The sequence below is a fragment of the Lissotriton vulgaris genome, chromosome 5 (assembly GCF_964263255.1).
Source record: "Lissotriton vulgaris chromosome 5, aLisVul1.2, whole genome shotgun sequence".
In the NCBI taxonomy this organism is placed as follows: Eukaryota; Metazoa; Chordata; class Amphibia; order Caudata; family Salamandridae; genus Lissotriton; species Lissotriton vulgaris.
Genome location: NC_141693.1, coordinates 425,039,607 through 425,058,277, shown reverse-complemented (window position 1 = coordinate 425,058,277; position 18,671 = coordinate 425,039,607).

Genomic DNA, 18,671 nt, shown 5'->3' with positions numbered 1-18,671 from the left:
AAATCCGGCAGCCCTATACCCCCATCATACTACCCCATGGTGTGTTTGTTTATGGCAATCCGTGGGGGCCGACCCTCCCACTGCAGCCCCCGCACTACCCCCTCAATTGGCGAGAAATAGGAATCTGGAACCGGGTTCGGCGCATTTTCAAGGGCATAAAGAAAGCGCGGGAGAGCGAGCATTTTACACACGGAGGCGCGTCCCAAAAGAGTAAGTGGCAGCGACCTCCAATGCATCACATCCGACTTCAAGCATTGCAGGGGTTTCTTAAGATTTTGTTCATAGAAAAGATTATCGTCAGGTGTGATAAAAATGCCCAAATAACAAAAGCCTTGTACTGCCACTGGGATGTCATAGCCTCTAGAGCTATATGAAGGCTTGCCCTAAAGTGCATACATTTGAGACTTGGACCAGTTTATTCAATACCCCAAGTGTGCCCCGAAGATGTGAAAAATGTGCAGTACCCGACATAGAGATCGTGCTGATAAGGCCAAATATAACAGAATATATTCTGCGTAGAGCGATATTCGATCCTCATGCTCGCTGGTCCATTTAAGGCCCCTGATTCCCGGGTCGCCCCTCACCCAGACTGCTAACGGTTCAAACACCGTGGCAAAGAGGAGCGGTGACAGCGGGCAACCCTGTCTCGTGCCCCCTCGAAGGGGAAAAGAGGCAGAGCAGTGATTATTAACCGTGACATGTGCTGTGGATCGCTCATATAACAACCTGATCCATCCAATCAGCTTGGGACCAAACCCTATACGGTCGAGGACAGCAAAAAGATAATCCCACTCGACAGTGTCGGGCGCCATCGTAGCATTGCATCCAGTGACAATAAAATCGCATCCTCCTCGATCGTATCTATCCTTGCCAACACCCTGTGTACTCGACAGAGATTTCTAGGCGTTTTCCTACCGGACATAAAGCCTAACTGATCTGGATGGATCAAGTCAGGTAGGTACAGGACCAAACTATTAGCTAATAGCTTGGGAAGGATTTTCGCTTCCACCGTAAGCAGCGAGATAGGGCGGTATGATTTGCACTCCTCCGCCGGTTTGCCGGGTTTGTGAATCACCACTGTGGCAGCATTTCAGATATCGGCTGGCAGCAGCCCTGTGTCATAGCATTCGTTATATAAGTTTAACAAATGGGGCGCTAGCTTCGTAGCCATGTGTTTAAGAAGCTCAATGGGAATGCCATTTGGAGCCATCACTTTACCCGACGGAACGTCCGATATTGCTTTCTGGACCTCTTCCACCGAGAGATCAACGTGAAGTGCCTCTCTATCTTGAGGCAAGAGGCTCACCACGTCTATGGTGGCCAGGAGGTCCACCGCCATTGAGGCTTGCGAGTCCTGCGGGACCCGATACACCTCTTCAAAGTAAGCCGCAAACGTTTCAGCACTCCCCTGGGGGTCCATGATCAACGTGCCACTCGGGTTTGCTACCGCTCTTACCCATTTCGCTGCGTCTTCTTTGTGCTCCAGCCACGCCAGGAGCTTACCTGTGCGCTCGCCTTGTTCATAAATCTGGTGGCACGTGGCCAGGGCTCGCAGAGTAGCGTCCTCTAGCAGGAGCTGATTATAATCCTGCCTCTTTATTGCAATCCTGTGTTGTGTATCAGGATTTGGGTCATGGGCAAGGGCCTCCTCCAGGTGTATAATGTCCCTTTCTAAATCAACCACTCTCTGTTGCGCTCAGTTATGTGACCCACCATCAACGACAATGCCCTACCCTTGATCACTGTGCCATATGCCCCCCAAAGTGTAACAGCCGTCCCAACGGATCCCACATTTTCATCGAAATAATAGTCTGTGTCTTGTCAGAGACCTTCCCTGATATGAGGTATCTTTAATGCCCATAGCTGTATCCTAATTGTGCCGGGACGCCTGACATGTCGAACACCAAAGACCACCACAACGGGGGAGTGGTCAGATATACCTTGCGCTAAAGTCATGGGATCAATGAAATCTCGTATGTCGTGCGCATGTGTGAATAGATAGTCAATCCGAGATTGACTGCCATGAACCCCCAACTGGTGCGTATAATGCGTGTGTTGAGGGTGTGACCACCTCCATACATCGACCACCCCGATAACCTCGGTAAACCCCTGAAGTTGAGATCCATGCAGTGGGTCAGGTCTAGGCGGAAGCCGGTCCCGAAGGCTGTCCATAGTCAAATTAAAGTCTCCCCCAGTATCAAGGATCCTACCGGAAGGGCCAAGATCAAAGCCCCTACATCTTGCAAGGTTGGCCGCTGTAGTCCAGGAGGGGCGTATACAGAAACCACATTGACTACTCTACCTTCCCACAAACCTGTGGTCGCTGTATCCCCACCCCTCTGGAGCCCGTCGTAAACCCAGAGTGTACAATCATGCGATAACCCTTCCTATTCAGTGCCATGCATTTATTTCCTATCAAGTGCGTCTCCTGAGGCAGCAGTATATCAAGTTCATGACTGTGAATATATTGCAGGACTATACCTCTTTTAATTTTGTCCCCCAGGCCATTCACATTCCAGGTGGACGCTCTAAGTCCCTGTCCAGTGCCATCAGAACACAACCAAACAAAAGATATTGGTCGTCCTCACTTGTACCCCCACACTCATTAACCAGAACCAAGCCGTGGTGATCAGTTGCCCTGAACTTGTCGCCAGACAGAATATCACTGATCACAGTACCAATGCCACATGAGATGGATGTATGACGTTACCATGCATACTTTTACAACGCATACCATTACAACGCAATTTTTACAACGCAGGATCCTTTACAATGCATGCCTTTAAAACGCATGTCATTACATAGCATATGCTATTACAACGCATGCCATTACAACGTAAGTATAGGTAAGTATATCTTTTTTTATTAATTGTAATTAATTTAATTGAATTAATTTAATTTAATTAATTTAATTTAATTAATTTAATTTATTTAAAGTCGTTTTTTTAAAAACTGAACCCTAAAAATACCCCTGCACCCCATAACCCAAACCTAGCCCTGAACCCTAAAAATACCCCTGTACCCCATAACCCAAACCTAGCCGTGAACCCTAAAAATACCCCTGTACCCCAAAACCCAAACCTAGCCCTGAACCCTAAAAATACCCCTGTACCCCATAACCCCAAACATAGCCCTGAACCCTAAAAATACCCCTGTACCTAATAACCCAAACCTAGCCCTGAACCCTAAAAATACCCCTGTACCCCATAACCCAAACCTAGCCCTGAACCCTAAAATTACCCCTGTACCCCATAACCCAAACCTAGCCCTGAACCCTAAAAATACCCCTGTACCCCATAACCCAAACCTAGCCCTGAACCCTAAAAATACCCCTGTACCCCATTACCCAAACCTAGCCCTGAACCCTAAAAATACCCCTGTACTCCATAACCCAAACCTAGCCCTGAACCCTAAAAATACCCTATACTCATACTTATTTTTTTAAATTACTTAAATTAATATATTTAATTTATTTGATAAAAATACATAAATTAATATATTTATTTATTTTTAATATAAATTAAATTAATTAAAAATGTTAAATAAAATATAAAATAAAATTATATACTTACCTATACTTACGTTGTAATGGCATGCGTTGTAATGGCATATGCTATGTAATGACATGCGTTGTAAAGGCATGCGTTGTAAAGGATCCTGCGTTGTAAAAGTATCGTTGTAATGGTAGTGAGTGGTAAAAGTTGCGTTGTAACGGTTGTATACCCATGAGATATTTGCAATCCAAAGGTTACCACTGTTCGATGCGAAGAACCAGATGATTCGCACACAAAACCACCCCCCCCCCCAACCTGTCCACCCCATCCCCCCCAAATCCTCCCTGCCACCCTGCTCAGCGGGACAAAAACCGCCCGCCACCCCAAACATGCAGAGTGCCCGTCGCCCACCCTCAAACAACTTCAGGGAACTTTAGCAACTCCATCCCCGTAACAATAGTAGAAATAACACAGAGTCCGCCCCTGTCCCACCGCCCCACTTAGGAATTAGAACCTGGGAACGATAGTGGCCTACACATAGAAACTTGTAGTCTCGTCAGTAACAGACACCTGGACCTTCTGGCCCTCCCTGCTGTGATAAATGCGTCAGTTAGGGTTCAAGTATACAGCACAGCTAGCGGCCTACCATAAGAGAACCCATGTGTGCCCCCTCACCGAGGAATCAGCAAACCAATCGTACTCAAACCACAGTTGCGAGGGGGATTTTTAAAGTGAATGTAACAAATCATCATTCAGAACTGATGAAAAAGTAAAAGAGTGCCAATCCTCTTGTAGTAATCCTATCTAGGGCCCACCAAAATACTTATGTAAAAGTATAATAAAGAATTTGGCTAATGGTTGCAATATATTTCCGAAAAGCATGGAAACCCTCACCCACAACATGTGACCTGCTTCATCATTGTGTTTGCTCCTATAATGAAGAACATCCACTGTGTTCTGTGAAATGCTTGATAGCTGTTGCATTGGTCATTCAAAAATTTTTTAACTTTAACTTAATTGTACCCCCTCCACGTACCTTGCCTGATTAGATGTTCCTGGTTGGGTGTTTAGTGGAGAGCTTGATTTTGTAAGCAATAGGCCTTTGTCCCAATGATACAAAAGACTTAAAATTAGACCCTTGATTCCACTGGGAGTCAGTAAGCTTTTTTTGGAGGCCTCTGCTGTACTCTGACCATTCCTTCAACAGAACCCCAGCAATATTCAATGATTTTTGTATTTGAATTATGGGTTTAATTTAACTGAGCACGATTAGCTAAAGGTTTACATCTCTGATTAGGATATGTGCTGAATGTGTTGATGCCCATATTTAATATTTTGTGTAAAATAATGATAGTAGAAAGCTTCTTTCCTTATAAATTTGGGCACTCTAAATATTTTAATAAGATCCGGCTGAAGACTTTGCTATCAGCTTTTAAGCTGTGGTACCAAATTAGAAGATCTGTTGAGATCCCCGTACTATAGTACCCATGCCCCAATTTGGGACTCCCCAGGAACTCCAGCATGTCTAGAGGTTAAGCTCAAGACTCCCTTAAGAAGCCAAGGATTATGAAGTGGGGACAGTTGATCAAAGATGGAACTATGATAGGGTGGGAAATCCTGTCAGTAAGTTTAAATATTTTCAACTAACAAGCTGGATAAAGGGCTTGAGGAAGAAGGTGCGGTAAACAACAACTTAGAGGAGGAGCTACAGAGAGGCCCACCAAAGAAAGAAGTGTCCAAGTGGTACTGGTCCATGATTCAAGCAGGGCAAGAAAACTTCACATTTCCCTAGGAACTGTAGAAGGGAGACCTGACAATGGAAGATGTACAGCACATAAGTGAAGTATCTATGGCTACATTATGGGATACAGTAAAATCTGCACCCTCAAAAAGAATAATCTCTTCACATTACATAGAGAGTACTGGACTCCAGCAAAAAGTTATCCAAGATGAATAGTCGGGAGGTAAAGGTGTGTCCATGATGTGTAGAAGAGAGAGCAGACAGCATCCATATGTTCTGGCAGTGTCCTCAACTCCAGCGTTTCTGGTCCAATGTGGGTAAGGTCCTAAATGAGGTGATGAGATAAGACATCAAGGTAAGCCCAGAACTAATTTTCTTTGGGGCCACTACAGAACATACTGTGGACGGCAGGCTACCACACCTAAGTAATAGACAAAAAGACTGCTATTTGTAATAGTTCTGCTTGCTAGTAGGAAGATATGTATAAAGTGGATACAAAATAATCCTCCAAAGCAGTATGGCCGGCTTTATCAGTACAGAGGATTACAAATTTAGGACCGTCTGTGACTTTAATCTAACTGCAATTCCAAATGCCACTTAATTTGTAACCTCTTTGTAATTCATTTTTCTTTTGTAATTCTTTCTATTATAATTGTAATTATAATTTATAATCTCATTTGTAATTGTACTTCAATGCATGCCAGTTTGTGATTTTCTTTATTTTCATTTCATTTCTGTTCTTGTTTTTTCTTGAAAAACCGAATAAAAATTATTTGAGAAAAAAAAACTGTAGAGCCAGATGTACGACTGTTTTTGCGGTTGCAAAGGGGCCTAAAAAACACAGATGCACAATGTACTAACCCTATTTTGGGAGTTGCTAATCTATAAGCGACTTGCAAAATAGAGTTAGCAACAAGCTATTAGGAAGGTGGTGCCAAGGGCGTCCCATCATAATAGCGAGTGCAAATGCCATGTATGAGTGTTTAGCGACTGTATTTGCGGTCGCAAAAAACTCGCAATTTACCACCTAATTCAAGTAGGTGGTAAACCATACGCAAACGGGAAGGGTTCCCCAAGTGACCCATTCCCCTTTGTGAATGGGTGCGTAAATATTTTTTAAGAGCAGGCAGTGGTTTCATATTTTATTTTTTAAATGCATCCCGTTTTCCTTTAAGGAAAACAGGCTGCCTTTTTTTTTTTAAACTGCTTTATTGGCAAAACAGTCCCAGACATGATGGTCTGCTGACCCCAGCAGGTCACCATCCCTGGGAGTGCTAGCCATTCCCAATAGGGTCGCAAAATGCGACAGCCTCATTAATATTCATAAGGCATGCAATTTGCGACCCCATTGGAAATCGCAAACTGTGTTTGAGACACTGTTGTACATTGAATTTTGCGAATCGCAATTTGCGAGTCGCACAATGTAATGGTCGTACATCTGGCCCTTAGACTGCTGGAGGGGGCAAAGCAAAATAACACTCTTTTGGGATATATGGGATTGGAATAGAGTTAAGGAATTAACTAGCTAAGGAGACGTTATGAGGTATGTGGGAAGTCCACTGATTAGGCTCCTTGTCAATAAAGCATGATGCAGGGGAGCTGTTAAGGACTTTCCTTGAATAGAACCTACCGCTGGAATGAGATAATAATAAGAAAGATGGGCCCTCTTGGGAAGGTGCGTTCTCCACCTCTACTCTCTTACGGTGAGAGCAGTTTGGAAATTATTTTCAAAAGAGGGACCCGACGATCTTTTTACCCGCTTATTGCACAATGAGGTAAAAAATTATAATAATGATGAGGTTGGGGGCTGGATCTGCCTTTTAGGCTATTTGCAAGAAAGCTTATCTTTGAATGATCCTCCCAGTTTGAGGGTCTCTCTTTCTGCATCATCCAGTAGAATTTGTGGTCTAGAAAATCCGAGAAGCTTGTCTTTCTCCCAGTCAGATGTGGAATTGAATCGTTTTATTTTATTATTGCACCTTTACAGTATTTACTAGCCCTGATGAGGTGTTGAAGTGCTTTATGATGAATAGCACACAACGTTGTAACTGTAGTTTAGTGGTTAATTTAGTGTTTTTTGGTTAGTAAGTTTAGTCTTATGTCTTCAGAAGGAACCCTTACTTGCATAACCATACTTTGGTTGTGGTGAAATCAGAGGGAGTTAGATATGAGCACTAGCAGGTATGATGGGCTATGTTAGTTATTGTGAATGATGGGTGGGGTAAATAGATAGGGTCCAGGAACCTCCCACTAGGGAGTTAGGGAGTTGAGGGTATAAAATGATTGGTTTTCCAAAATCATTGGTAGGATGAGTATTTCTAGCTATCGCAACTGAAAGTTTCACTTCTATGAAGGACATGGAGGCGAGGATTATGCTGTCTTTTTTCACTTTATTTCCACATCAGCCATTTTAAAACAACAACAGTAAACTTAATTTCCCATGAACTATTAGGAAACAGAAGAACTTCCATCCATCCAATCAACAAGCATGGTCTCTCTTTTTCCTCTGTTGACTCTCCTGCCTCCTCTTTCTTCCTGCAACAAAAAACTGTAATTATGCTGTTTATTCCTGTTTAGCCCACTCTGCTCCTATAAAAAGAGCATATGCACATTTACAGTCAAGAATCCCTAAAAGAACTAAATCAATGGAAGACACAAATCTCTTAAGATGAACAATAAGTCAACCGTCAAACCATTAGCATTATAGATAACACTGTACAGACCATTGAAAAAATGTATTTAATTAAATACCTACGTAAGTAATTTCTTCTTTTAGGTGGGATAAAAGATAATGAAGTGTTGGGTGGGCTAACCCTCGCCTCTGTGTACGAAATAGAATTGATACTTTTTGTTACAATAGCTAGGAATTTTTCGTTCTGTGTCAGGACCAGAGGTAAGGATTATACTAGTAGCTAATTCAAAGCTTGTCAGCAACCAGCATCTCAACTGACGAGACTGGTTTGAAATAGAATCTTATATAAGTCGAATCTGAAGACCAGTTAGCAGCGTTGAGGAACTCATCTTAGAGGCCATAGCCCCTCAAGTAAAATGTGCCCCAAAATGTTTGGTGTCAATACCAGTTTTCCTCTTGGCCTCTATCTTATCCACCTTCCAATCGTAAGAGAAACTACCACCATGTGGGTGTTTTTTTGTTTTTATATGGCAATGAGTAACTGTCATTCTCCAGGTGGACAGACATCCTGAGTCATGGCTTTGTAGGACTTAATACACTGAACCACACATAATTCAGGGGAGTCCGCGAAAGCAAGGTATGAAACTATTTGTTTAGTCTGTATATATGGAAGGTGACCCCATCTGGGGTAAAGGCCTTCCCATTATGTCTAAAGCCATTTTGTCAGACCCTCAACTATAAGACACCAGACTTAACAAAGAAGTCACTTTTGCCGATATCTCTTTCCTGGAGAGATATTGATTACTAGGCCAAGATAAGAACAAATTCAACACCTTTTTGACATTGCAAAGAAACAAATATCTTGGGTGTGGGGGCAAGAAGAACCAAATGCCTCAGAGCAATTTCCGAACCAGCTCTGAAGAGGAGGTCCACTGCAACTCGTGTTAGGCCCAGACCTGCCATCATCCCCCTCATTCCTCCAGCCATAAGTTATAGAGTGCCTTCCAGAATCAGGTTGCCCGGGTTCCCGGAGGAGGCCCTGAGGAGACCCAGAAACAGGTGTAGATGAATTGGAAAATCCCAAGAAAGTTTCATCAGAACCAGGAACCAAACTTGAGACCTCCAAATCAGGGTCACCACCAGCAGTTCCACTCGTCACCTTTAGAAATAGGCCTGTGAGCCTCATTATTGTGGAGAAGGTAGGAAACACTGTCCACTCCTTCAGAAAAGCATCGGTAGCCATTGCATTGGGATTAGGTCTCCAGCTGAAGTACCTGGATGCTGGTGGTCTTATTGAGATGCAAAGATAACCACTCTGAATGGTCCCCACCAGTTTAATATGGCCTAGAACACAGCTGGATCTAGTTTCCAAAGGCTCGCATTTGTCAGGTAGTGCGATTGCAAGCCACTACTTGGTTGGCGGGGCCCCGCAGATGTTCCACTACAACCGAAATGTGATTTTGTAGGCAGTATTCCCAGAAGCTCTGAGCTACATCTTGATTTTGTTCCACCAAGATGATTATTGCACCAGACTACCAATACATTGCCTATTTTTAAAAGGCCACAACAGTGTCCTTGGTGCAGCATCTCACCCTGAAGGAACCGGCCATCAACTTGAGGCAATTTATGTGTAAGGATTGTCGTAAAGCGGACCATCTGCCTCCGGTTGCAAACTCCCCACATCGTCCCTCCTAGCCCGTGCCGCTGGTCACTGATTCTATCACTAAATTAGTCTTGAAAACGAAAATAGCGTGCCCATTCCAGGACTCCATATGGGTGAGCCACTAGCGTAGCTCGCCTTCGGCGTCATCAGAGAGGGGAATACACTGAGAATACAGTAGACCCATCCAGAGGTGAAAAGCTTTCAGATGCTAGAGGGCCCGATAGGGCAAGGGTCCTGGAAATATGGCCTGTGTTGAGGAAGAGAGACGATTCCAACTATCCTTGTGATCTATCTGAGAGATGTGGTTGGCTTGGCAAGGGTTCTGCGAAGTTTGTTTCAGATTTTGGTGATCTTCCTAGAGGGAAGGCTCAGTATTGTCTTGACCGGATCCATTTTATCCATTGATAATGGACCCCAGAGACTGAAGAAGGTCGACGGTTCTCTGCAGTTGGGTAGACAATGTTCTTGGGCAATGATCCATGAGGAGAATGTCATCCAAATACACAATCATGTGGGTACCCCTTGCCCAGAGGTGTTACACCACCGGTTTCAGAACCTTGGTGAAGCACCAAGGTGCCGAGGATCGGCCCGAATGGAGGGGGATGTGAATAAAAAGGTTCTGGAGTCTCCATTGAAACTGCAAGAACTGATGATATGTCTGGTATATCAGCATCTTATGGTAGGCGTTCTTGGGATACAGACGTACCAACCAATCTTTGGGTCTCAGGTGGTCTCATAAGAGGTGAATCTCCTCCATTTTAAAGTGACAAGAGACGAGCCACTCATTGAACTCCTGTAGGATGATTACAAGGCTTTGCTTCCCGTCCCACTTCTCCACCAGGAAAAGGTTGCTGAGAAAGCCCTTGGGGTGGATTTTGGATGGGATGATAGCCCCTCTTGAGAGTAATTCTGTTACTTCCACATCTCTGAGTGGTTGAAAAGGGAGCCATTGAACTCTATGTGCAACCCGGAATTGTTCGAAAAACCCACGAGTCAGAAGTCATCACCCAGCAGTTGTGAATGAAGTGTGCTAGCTTGTCTCCAGCTTTTTGTGAGAAAAAAGGTGTTCACCTGCTGTGGGCGATGGCGGTGGTGCTGCCTCCTCCGTAACAACCTCTGAAGTCTCGGTGATGAAGGTAGCCTCAGGTGGAGTAGAAAGCCTTGAAACTGGATGCATCCTGCCATTGGCTCCATTTGGAGCCTTGACCACTGGAAAAAGCTTGATATTGACGGCTGACCGAGCGCCACCTGCCCCGGCCAGCCTGTGTAAAAACCTAAGAGATTTGTGTTTCATAGAGGACAGGGCCTTATCTAAGGAGTTAAATGTGGGGAAAAATGTACTGAACTACTTTATGAAGGGTTCACTAAAAAGCCACACCTTGCACGACTTGTACCACTTCAGATGTCGCCAGGTCCCCTAATATTGGGTCAATCTTTATCTGAATGGAACTGCGCCTCTCAGGAGAGATGGCACAATTGCGTTCCTGTGGAAAATGATTGCTCGCTGGCCCAACCGGAAAAGATTTCCTGGGATATGAGAGTTACCGACGCCTTGGCTTCTCAAGCCATGTCACGAAATCATACAGAGCGTCTATCACATTAAAGAGTTTATCTTGACATGAATGCCAAGAGCGGTCAGTTCCCTTTTGGGGTCCCTGAGGTATTTAGCAAGGAAAGTGGCCATCCTGGGGTCGATATCGGGCATCAGCACGACATTACCATCCAGCGACGGACAGGGGGTACGCTGCCCACAATCGGTTGCGGATTTCTTTATCTAGCGGTTTCTTAATCTGCCCACGACATAGGTGGCTACCTTTTCCACAGGGGTCCCTTCGAAAGATCGAGGATGTAGTAGACCCTCTGGGGCCAACCTGTTGGATTCCTTGTCACAGACCTCTGAATGACATGAGTGGTCCCCACTGTGTGTCCTCAGACGGGTGTCATGGACTGTGGGGCTTCACATCCCTATCAGCACCTGTGTGGGAATCATCCCCATCTGGAGGATGGGAAGAGGGGTGCCCAGCCTCCTCTGAGTAAGGCCCCTGTTGGTGGGGAGGAAAGGCGAGGGACCAGACGGCAGAGCCTGGCTCATAAAAGCATTTTTAACCCCGTCAAAAGCATCCAGATCCAACCCCAGGCCCACGATCAGTCAGAGAAAAGGCTGGTACAGCACACACCCTTTAGTTGAATTGCAAGAAGTCACTGGAGTTAATTGCTGCCTGGGTCCATGTCCTACACACAGTGCAGAGGTACACTGCCTCCAAATCCACAATATCAATATAAACCCCTAAACAGGAACAAAAGGACTCCAGACGAGCCGGGGCTGTTAATCTCTGCACTCTACGTCCGGGCACGCTGATACAGGCTTGCCCAGTATTGGAACTTTCATAGATTCCCATGCATTTGTATCATTCCCAGTCGTCGGAATGGGAGTCTTGGTAACAAAAATACCATAGCAGTAGGTACAAAAGAGAAAGAAAAAGGCCTAGGCCTCATTCCCTTTTGTAGCATATCACCCTCTTTATGTAAAAGAGACCAAACTTAGGCATCAGCCAATCAGAAGTGCCTCACCCCTTAGAACCCTCCTGAAGGCACCTCAGAACCTCAGATTATCTACCGCACGTTGTGCTTAGGGAGTCTCCTTTGAGCTCTGCTCAACTTCTACTCTTCAAGGAGTTTCTTCAGGATTTTTTGTTCAGATTCTTTTCAGATTCACTTCAGAATTGTTAGCTGCCTTCCAGGATGTCTGACAAGGAGAAGAAGAGGGCCCTTTTCAAGCCATATTCCACCTGTGGCAAGAAAAGGCTTTTTGTGGAGGATAAGCATAAGGACTGCATCTATTGCCTCTATCCTGACCACAAGGCTGCGGACTGTAAAATCTGTCGCACCTTTTCGACCAAGACCCTCCGGGACCGTGAGGGTAGGCTTTTGACATGGCTCCAGTAGCTGAAATCCAGGAAGGATACTGTCGCTAGTGACAGTGAGGATACAGCATCGGCATCTTCCTCAAGAAGGTCAGTCAAAAGTGGTAGGGGTTCACCTTCTCCTTCTGTGGAGTGTTCTACTAAGCCCTTAAAAAATACCCCCAGTGAGTCTGAGATCCAGGGTCCCAGCAAATCTCCTCACTGAAGGAGAGGGTAGGACCAGCTACGCCTTCCACGGGTGAGAAGACTGTCTCCGCCTTCAAGAAACCCTCTTCCCAGTCTTCTGAGAGGAGTTCTAAGTCCCCGACGACGAAGGCGTCGACGGCGGAGTTTCCGTCGACGAAGAAATCGAAGACAAAATTAAAATTGGTTCTGTCGACAAGCTCGTCGACGGGGGATTCGTCGACAAAGGGATCGTCGTCTAAGAAGGAAGCGTCGACGGCAGGTTCAGCAGTGTCAATGGGAGGTTTGCCGACGACGGCGTCGACGACGAAGGCGTCAACGACGAAGGCGTCAACGAGTACCACAGCATCGACGACGAGGGTTACAGCGTCGCCGACGATAATGACGAGGACGACGTCGGCGACGACGGTCTCGTCGACAAGGGCATCGACGACGACGACTTTAACAATGACGACAGCTGGATCGTCGACAGTTTCATCGGCGACGACATTGACGACACCAATCTCGTCGACGTGTGTACAACCGTCGACAACGGAACCGTCGACGGTATTGTCCTCTGAAAAGAGAATTACAATTTCTGTTACAAGAATTACGCCGGAGATGACATCTCCTAGGAGAGTGACCCCCTTGCCACCAGCTTTGCTCTTCGAGGAAGGGGAGTCGGATGAGGATGACCAGGACTCGTATAGCTATGCCAATAGTCCCTCTCAACTTCTAGTCAAATGGAAAGAGACGGACTCTGAAGGAGAATATGACCAGGAGGATGGTAGACATCATCAGGCAGCCCAGTCACAACATCATTCTGGGCAGGATATGGTTACAGTACCATCTTCTTTTCTTCAGGACCTGCATAAGATGCTGCAGGACTACAAATCTAAGGCAATTAGACCAGTTCTGGTTCCGGCAGCACCTGTGTAACGGGGAGGACTCGGGTCCACCAGGCTTACCTGTCTCACCTCTCTTTGACCAGCATACAGGGACCTGGAGAGACACCGACGTCCTGGAAGAAACGGATCCGGAAGACAACAACGAGCCCTGCTTCTTTAAGTGGGCGGAGTTAGAACAGGACAACGTCACGAGACACACCCCCTCGACCCAGGTAAAGGCCGGTCAGGAATCATCCCAGGTGTGTTATACACTCGGAGGAGAGCGGAGCTGGAAGGAGGAGGACGATTGCGGAGGAGAGCGGAGCTGGAAGGAGGAGGACGATTGCGGAGGAGAGCGGAGCAGGAAGGAGGAGGACGATTACGGAGGAGAGCGGAGCTGGAAGGAGGAGGACGAGTGCGGAGGAGAGCAGAGTTGGAGAACGAAGGCGGAGGAGAGGCGGGAGCAGAGGAGAGACATTGACGGCGGAGCGGAGCAGAGGCAGGAGGCGGAGGAAAGAGACCATCGGAGGAGTGAGACGGAGACGAGATCGGAGGAGGGAGAACGGCGAGGGACGGCGGTCAGAGACGAGGACGGAGAGTGAAACGTTGAAAGGGGAAGGACCAGAGGAGCGGAGTCCACCAAGCCAGGAGGCCAACAGGAAGGCGCTTCGCCCAGCCACACTTCATCGAGGGAAGTGTGGCTACCAGAGGTACGATCACGGCTTTCGGGCTGGGCGGGTTTTAAGTGGGCTAAACCCCCTTAGCAAAAGACCTTAAACTCACACCCTGTGCACTTCCCCTCCCTCACTATCCCAACACTGTGGGCCATAGTCGGATACGAGTGCACGTGTGATCCCTCACTCCCTTCCCCGTGCTACTACGTCGAACAGTACCTAAACCTCCGTTGTCTTTCTTTCCTGCACGGGTGAGATGCCTCGACATCGTGGAGGAAGATGGGCGAACCACCAGTCCCAGAAGGCACCGGGACGAGAGACGGAAAGCAACGGAAAAACGCCAACCAAGACTGTCTGACGACACAGAAACCCCCCTGCCATATTACAGGAAAACCATCCACAGAAAACGAACATTTAAAACAATAAAACCTGCTTTACCCAGAGTACCGGTGTCAGTAAGTCTATTCGAGGGGTCTGTATCCCCGATCACCCCAACGCCAGTCAGTCAGGGACAACCCGAGTCGCCACAGCCTGCTATGCCTGCATTGATTTCTGCCTCAACGGTGATGCCTGGATTACCTGCTCAGGTATCCCCTTAGCCTCAAACATTTTTCCCACAGGATCCTTCCGGGCTGGCAGATGCCCATGATGATTCCTCAGATGAGGATCAACATTCGGATCATGACTCTGTTCATACAACTGAATGGGATGAATATGTCATTCCGGATCCCTCATCGCCAGTTCCGGATCCAGTTGATTCCCCTCCAGCAGACATTGGAGGTTTCCATCAGCTGATGGAAAGAGCAGCTGGCAGGTTCAAATTGGCCATGCCTGATGTGGCTACGGATTGTTTCCTATATGACTTGAAGGAACCCTTTAGAAAGACAACAAGGTCCATTCCTATTGTAGATCATCTGTGGAAGGAGGGCCTGAAGGACATGAAGAACCCAGCGACGGTGGTCCCTGTTCTATCGCGTCTGGATAAGAAATACAGGGCACCTGACGATGGACCGGCGGCCTTGACGGGCCATCCCAAACCAGACTCAGTTATTTCCCAGGCAGCGCAGAGAAAATCTCGTAACCCCTCTGCCCCCTTAACAACTCCTCCAGACAAGGAAGGGCGAAGATTGGATAATGCAGGGAAAAGATTCTCATCGATGGCGAGCCTTCTAGTGCGAGCTGCAAATGCCCTGGCGATCTTGGGTCGATACGACCGCCAACTTTGGTGTTATGTTGCCCTGTTCCTAGACCAGCTACCTCCAGAGTCAACATCAGAGGCGAAAAAGATCTTGCAGGAGGTAGAAGCGACGTCAATGGAGATTATTGACTGTGCCATGGACATTGCAACAGCAGCGTTTCGTTCCATGGCTGGGGCGGCTACTTGGTTTCGGCCTGAGATTCAAAACAAGGTCCTGGACCTTCCCTTTGATGGGGAGGCATTATTCGGAAAACTGATTGATGACACTCTTCAGGAAATAAAAAAGGATACGGACACTGCCAGATCCTTGGGTACCCTTCAATACCGCAAGTCTCCTTTTAAGGGTTCCAGAGGCAGAGGTAATAACTACAGGGGATCCTATCAACAGCAGCGCTATTCATCCATGGGCTCAGGTTCCCAGCAATACCATCAGCCTTATCAGCAGAGACAAGGCCAATCTTCAAACTACTCCAGGCCTTACAATAAGGGAAAAAAGGCTGGACGAGGACGAGATTCGTCCAAGCGCCAATAGCGGCCTCCTGGCTCTTCCTACTGGACCCTCCTCCAAGAGATCATCAGTTGGAGGTAGGGTGACCAAATACCTTCAAAACTGGTCCAGGATAACATCGGACCATTGGGTGCTCAGCATCATTCGGAAAGGGCATACCTTGGAATTTACGCAAGTCCCTCCACCCAAGCCCCCGGCAGCCATTCCATCGAAACACCAGCTTCTCCTGCGGCTCGAAGTCCAATAAATGCTCCGGAAGGGAGCGATAGAGCCGGTCCCCTCTAATCAAAAAGGACAAGGATTCTATTCCAGGTTCTTCCTGGTAAGGAAGACGCTAGAGAAATGGCGCCCCATTTTAGATCTCAGGGAGCTCAACACCTATCTCATCTCCCTGTCCTTCCGGAAGGTCTGTCTCCAAGACATCTTGAGGCTCATCAACCCGGGGGATTTCATGGCCACGCTCGATCTCGAGGATGCGTACTTACCACATCAACCTTTTGGAGCTAAGGGCAATAAGACTGGCTCTGCAAGCCTTTCTTCCTCGCTTAGGAGGTTCATAAGTGCTTATCAGGACGGACAACACCACGGCCATGCACTACGTGAACAAGGAAGGAGGAACCAGATCTCGTCCATTGTCGCAAGAAGCTCAACAGATCTGGGAATGGGCGATCCTTCAGGGAATATCGCTAAAGGCAGTACACTTGCCAGGAGTTCTGAACGAGAACGCCGACAGACCTAGCAGGTCATCCTCAGTCAGCCACGAGTGGGAATTGAACCAGCGAGTTCTGGAAGAGGTCTTCAGCCAGTGGGGCAGACCGGAGGTGGATCTCTTTTCCACACCGACCAACAAGAAATGCTGGTCTTACGCAAGCAGGTTTCATCATCGAGGGTCACTGGGGAACGCTCTTTCGATAGCCTGGTCAAGGACATTTGTCTACTCCTTTCCCCCATTCCTCTGATCCCGCGGCTCATCAGGAAGATCAAGGTGGAGCCGTGCAGGATAATCTTGATAGCCCCTTCATGGGGCCGAGACAGTTCTGGTACACGGAACTCCATCTGTTGTCGCTAGCTCCTCCTCTTCCTTTGAGGGTTATACCAGATCTCCTCACAATGTCCGAAGGACAAGTTTGGTACCCAGATCCACAGTCATTACACCTGACAGCATGGCTCCTGAGCAGCAAGAGTTTATGAATCTCCCCATCTCAAGCGAAATTAAGGAGGTCCTCTCCCAGGCAAGGGCTCCTTCAACTAACAGGACTTACCGTCTTAAATGGAAAATATTTTGTTGCTGGTGTAGGAGAGAAAAGATTCAACTAAACAAAATTGAATCCACTCTAGAGGTGGTAGTGATCCCTACAGTGGTGGGGAGCACACAGTGTTGTTTTGAATACCCCTCACACACCCACAGGCCCCTTGGTGTCATGCTTCATCATCGGGGCCTTCGCACCCCTCTACGGGATGCGGGGTGTTGCGACTCACGAATACGTAGGAGCACTGAAAGTGAACTATGTGTTTGTGAGAGGGAGAGTGAGTGGTGAGGTGAAAAAGTGAAGGTTAAAAAATACCTGGCTCGTAGGAAAAAATAATAAAAAGTTTTTATTGATGAATCCTTTCACTATCCTGCCTTCCCCCGCTTGCCCAAGCTCGGGGCCGACCTGCTGCGGCGTCGGAAGACTTGAGGATTGGTTTGCTGCAACTCCGGAGTCTAGATGGGTCTGGCAACCCTCCTTCCTGCTCCTCTCCGCCCGGACCGAGACTGAGCCCGTCCGCTGTCCGAGGGGCCGTAGGTTGATGCCGGTGGCTGAGTTCACTCGAGGACGCGGCTCTGCAGGCCGGGACACCCGTCGCTCGGAATCGCGGGAGGCAGCATCTGCACTGCTCAGGCGGCTGTGCTTGACTAGCACTGCCAAGGATACGGCCGCATTTGGGGATTTCGCGTCATCGGCCAGTAAGACTGCTCCTTTGTTCTTGGGCTGCTTGTTTGGGCCGGCTGGACGGGCGGAGGGTCGCCATTTTGGATCGGGTGTAACGCTGCAAACACTCGTGGACTTGGGGTAGACCTGTGTTACTTTTGCGGACCCCAGTGACATGAAGATCGGCAATCTGGTATGCGGCTGGCGGGACTGTCCATGGTGATGTGACCTCAGATAGCACAGCGCGACCACTGCATGCGCTCCTATCAGGCGCCCACGGACAGAATGACCTGATTGCGGCCACTGCGGAATGGCGGACGCTAGTGATAGCTTAGTGTGGTGGCTATTCGTTTGTTGCTTCTATTACTAGCTCCGTGACCAGGTGCAACTGTGTGAGCTGCTGGCGCCGGCTGGGGCAGACGCTGTACTGATTGCAAGAGAGTCTGTGCCGGCCATGCACGATGGAACCCACGGTTCGGGACCTTATTGCTGCCCTGGGCTCCCTCCACCTTGCCTGGGTAAGGGAGGTCAGGAAACTCGGGCGGAAACTGGACGCCATTCTTGCTCCACCGACTGATGAGGGCTTCGACGGTCCGAGGGAAAGTGCTGCCGCTAGTGACTCCCCACTGGCACTGGATGTAACTGTCGTATACCCACAGATGGCTCCGCGGGGGGCCCTGCCTAGTGTTGGGGACGAGTTAAAGTCGACGGGCTGTGTGCATGCGACATTGGGGCCTGACACTGGCAAGCAGACGGATTGCCTTCTTGACACTGTTCCTTTGCCCATCCACTCCAAGCTGCTTGTACTGCGTCGCGATTTGGGAGATTGGCCCGGTACCTTCCTGCTGCGCCAACGTGTCTGGAATTGCTGGCTT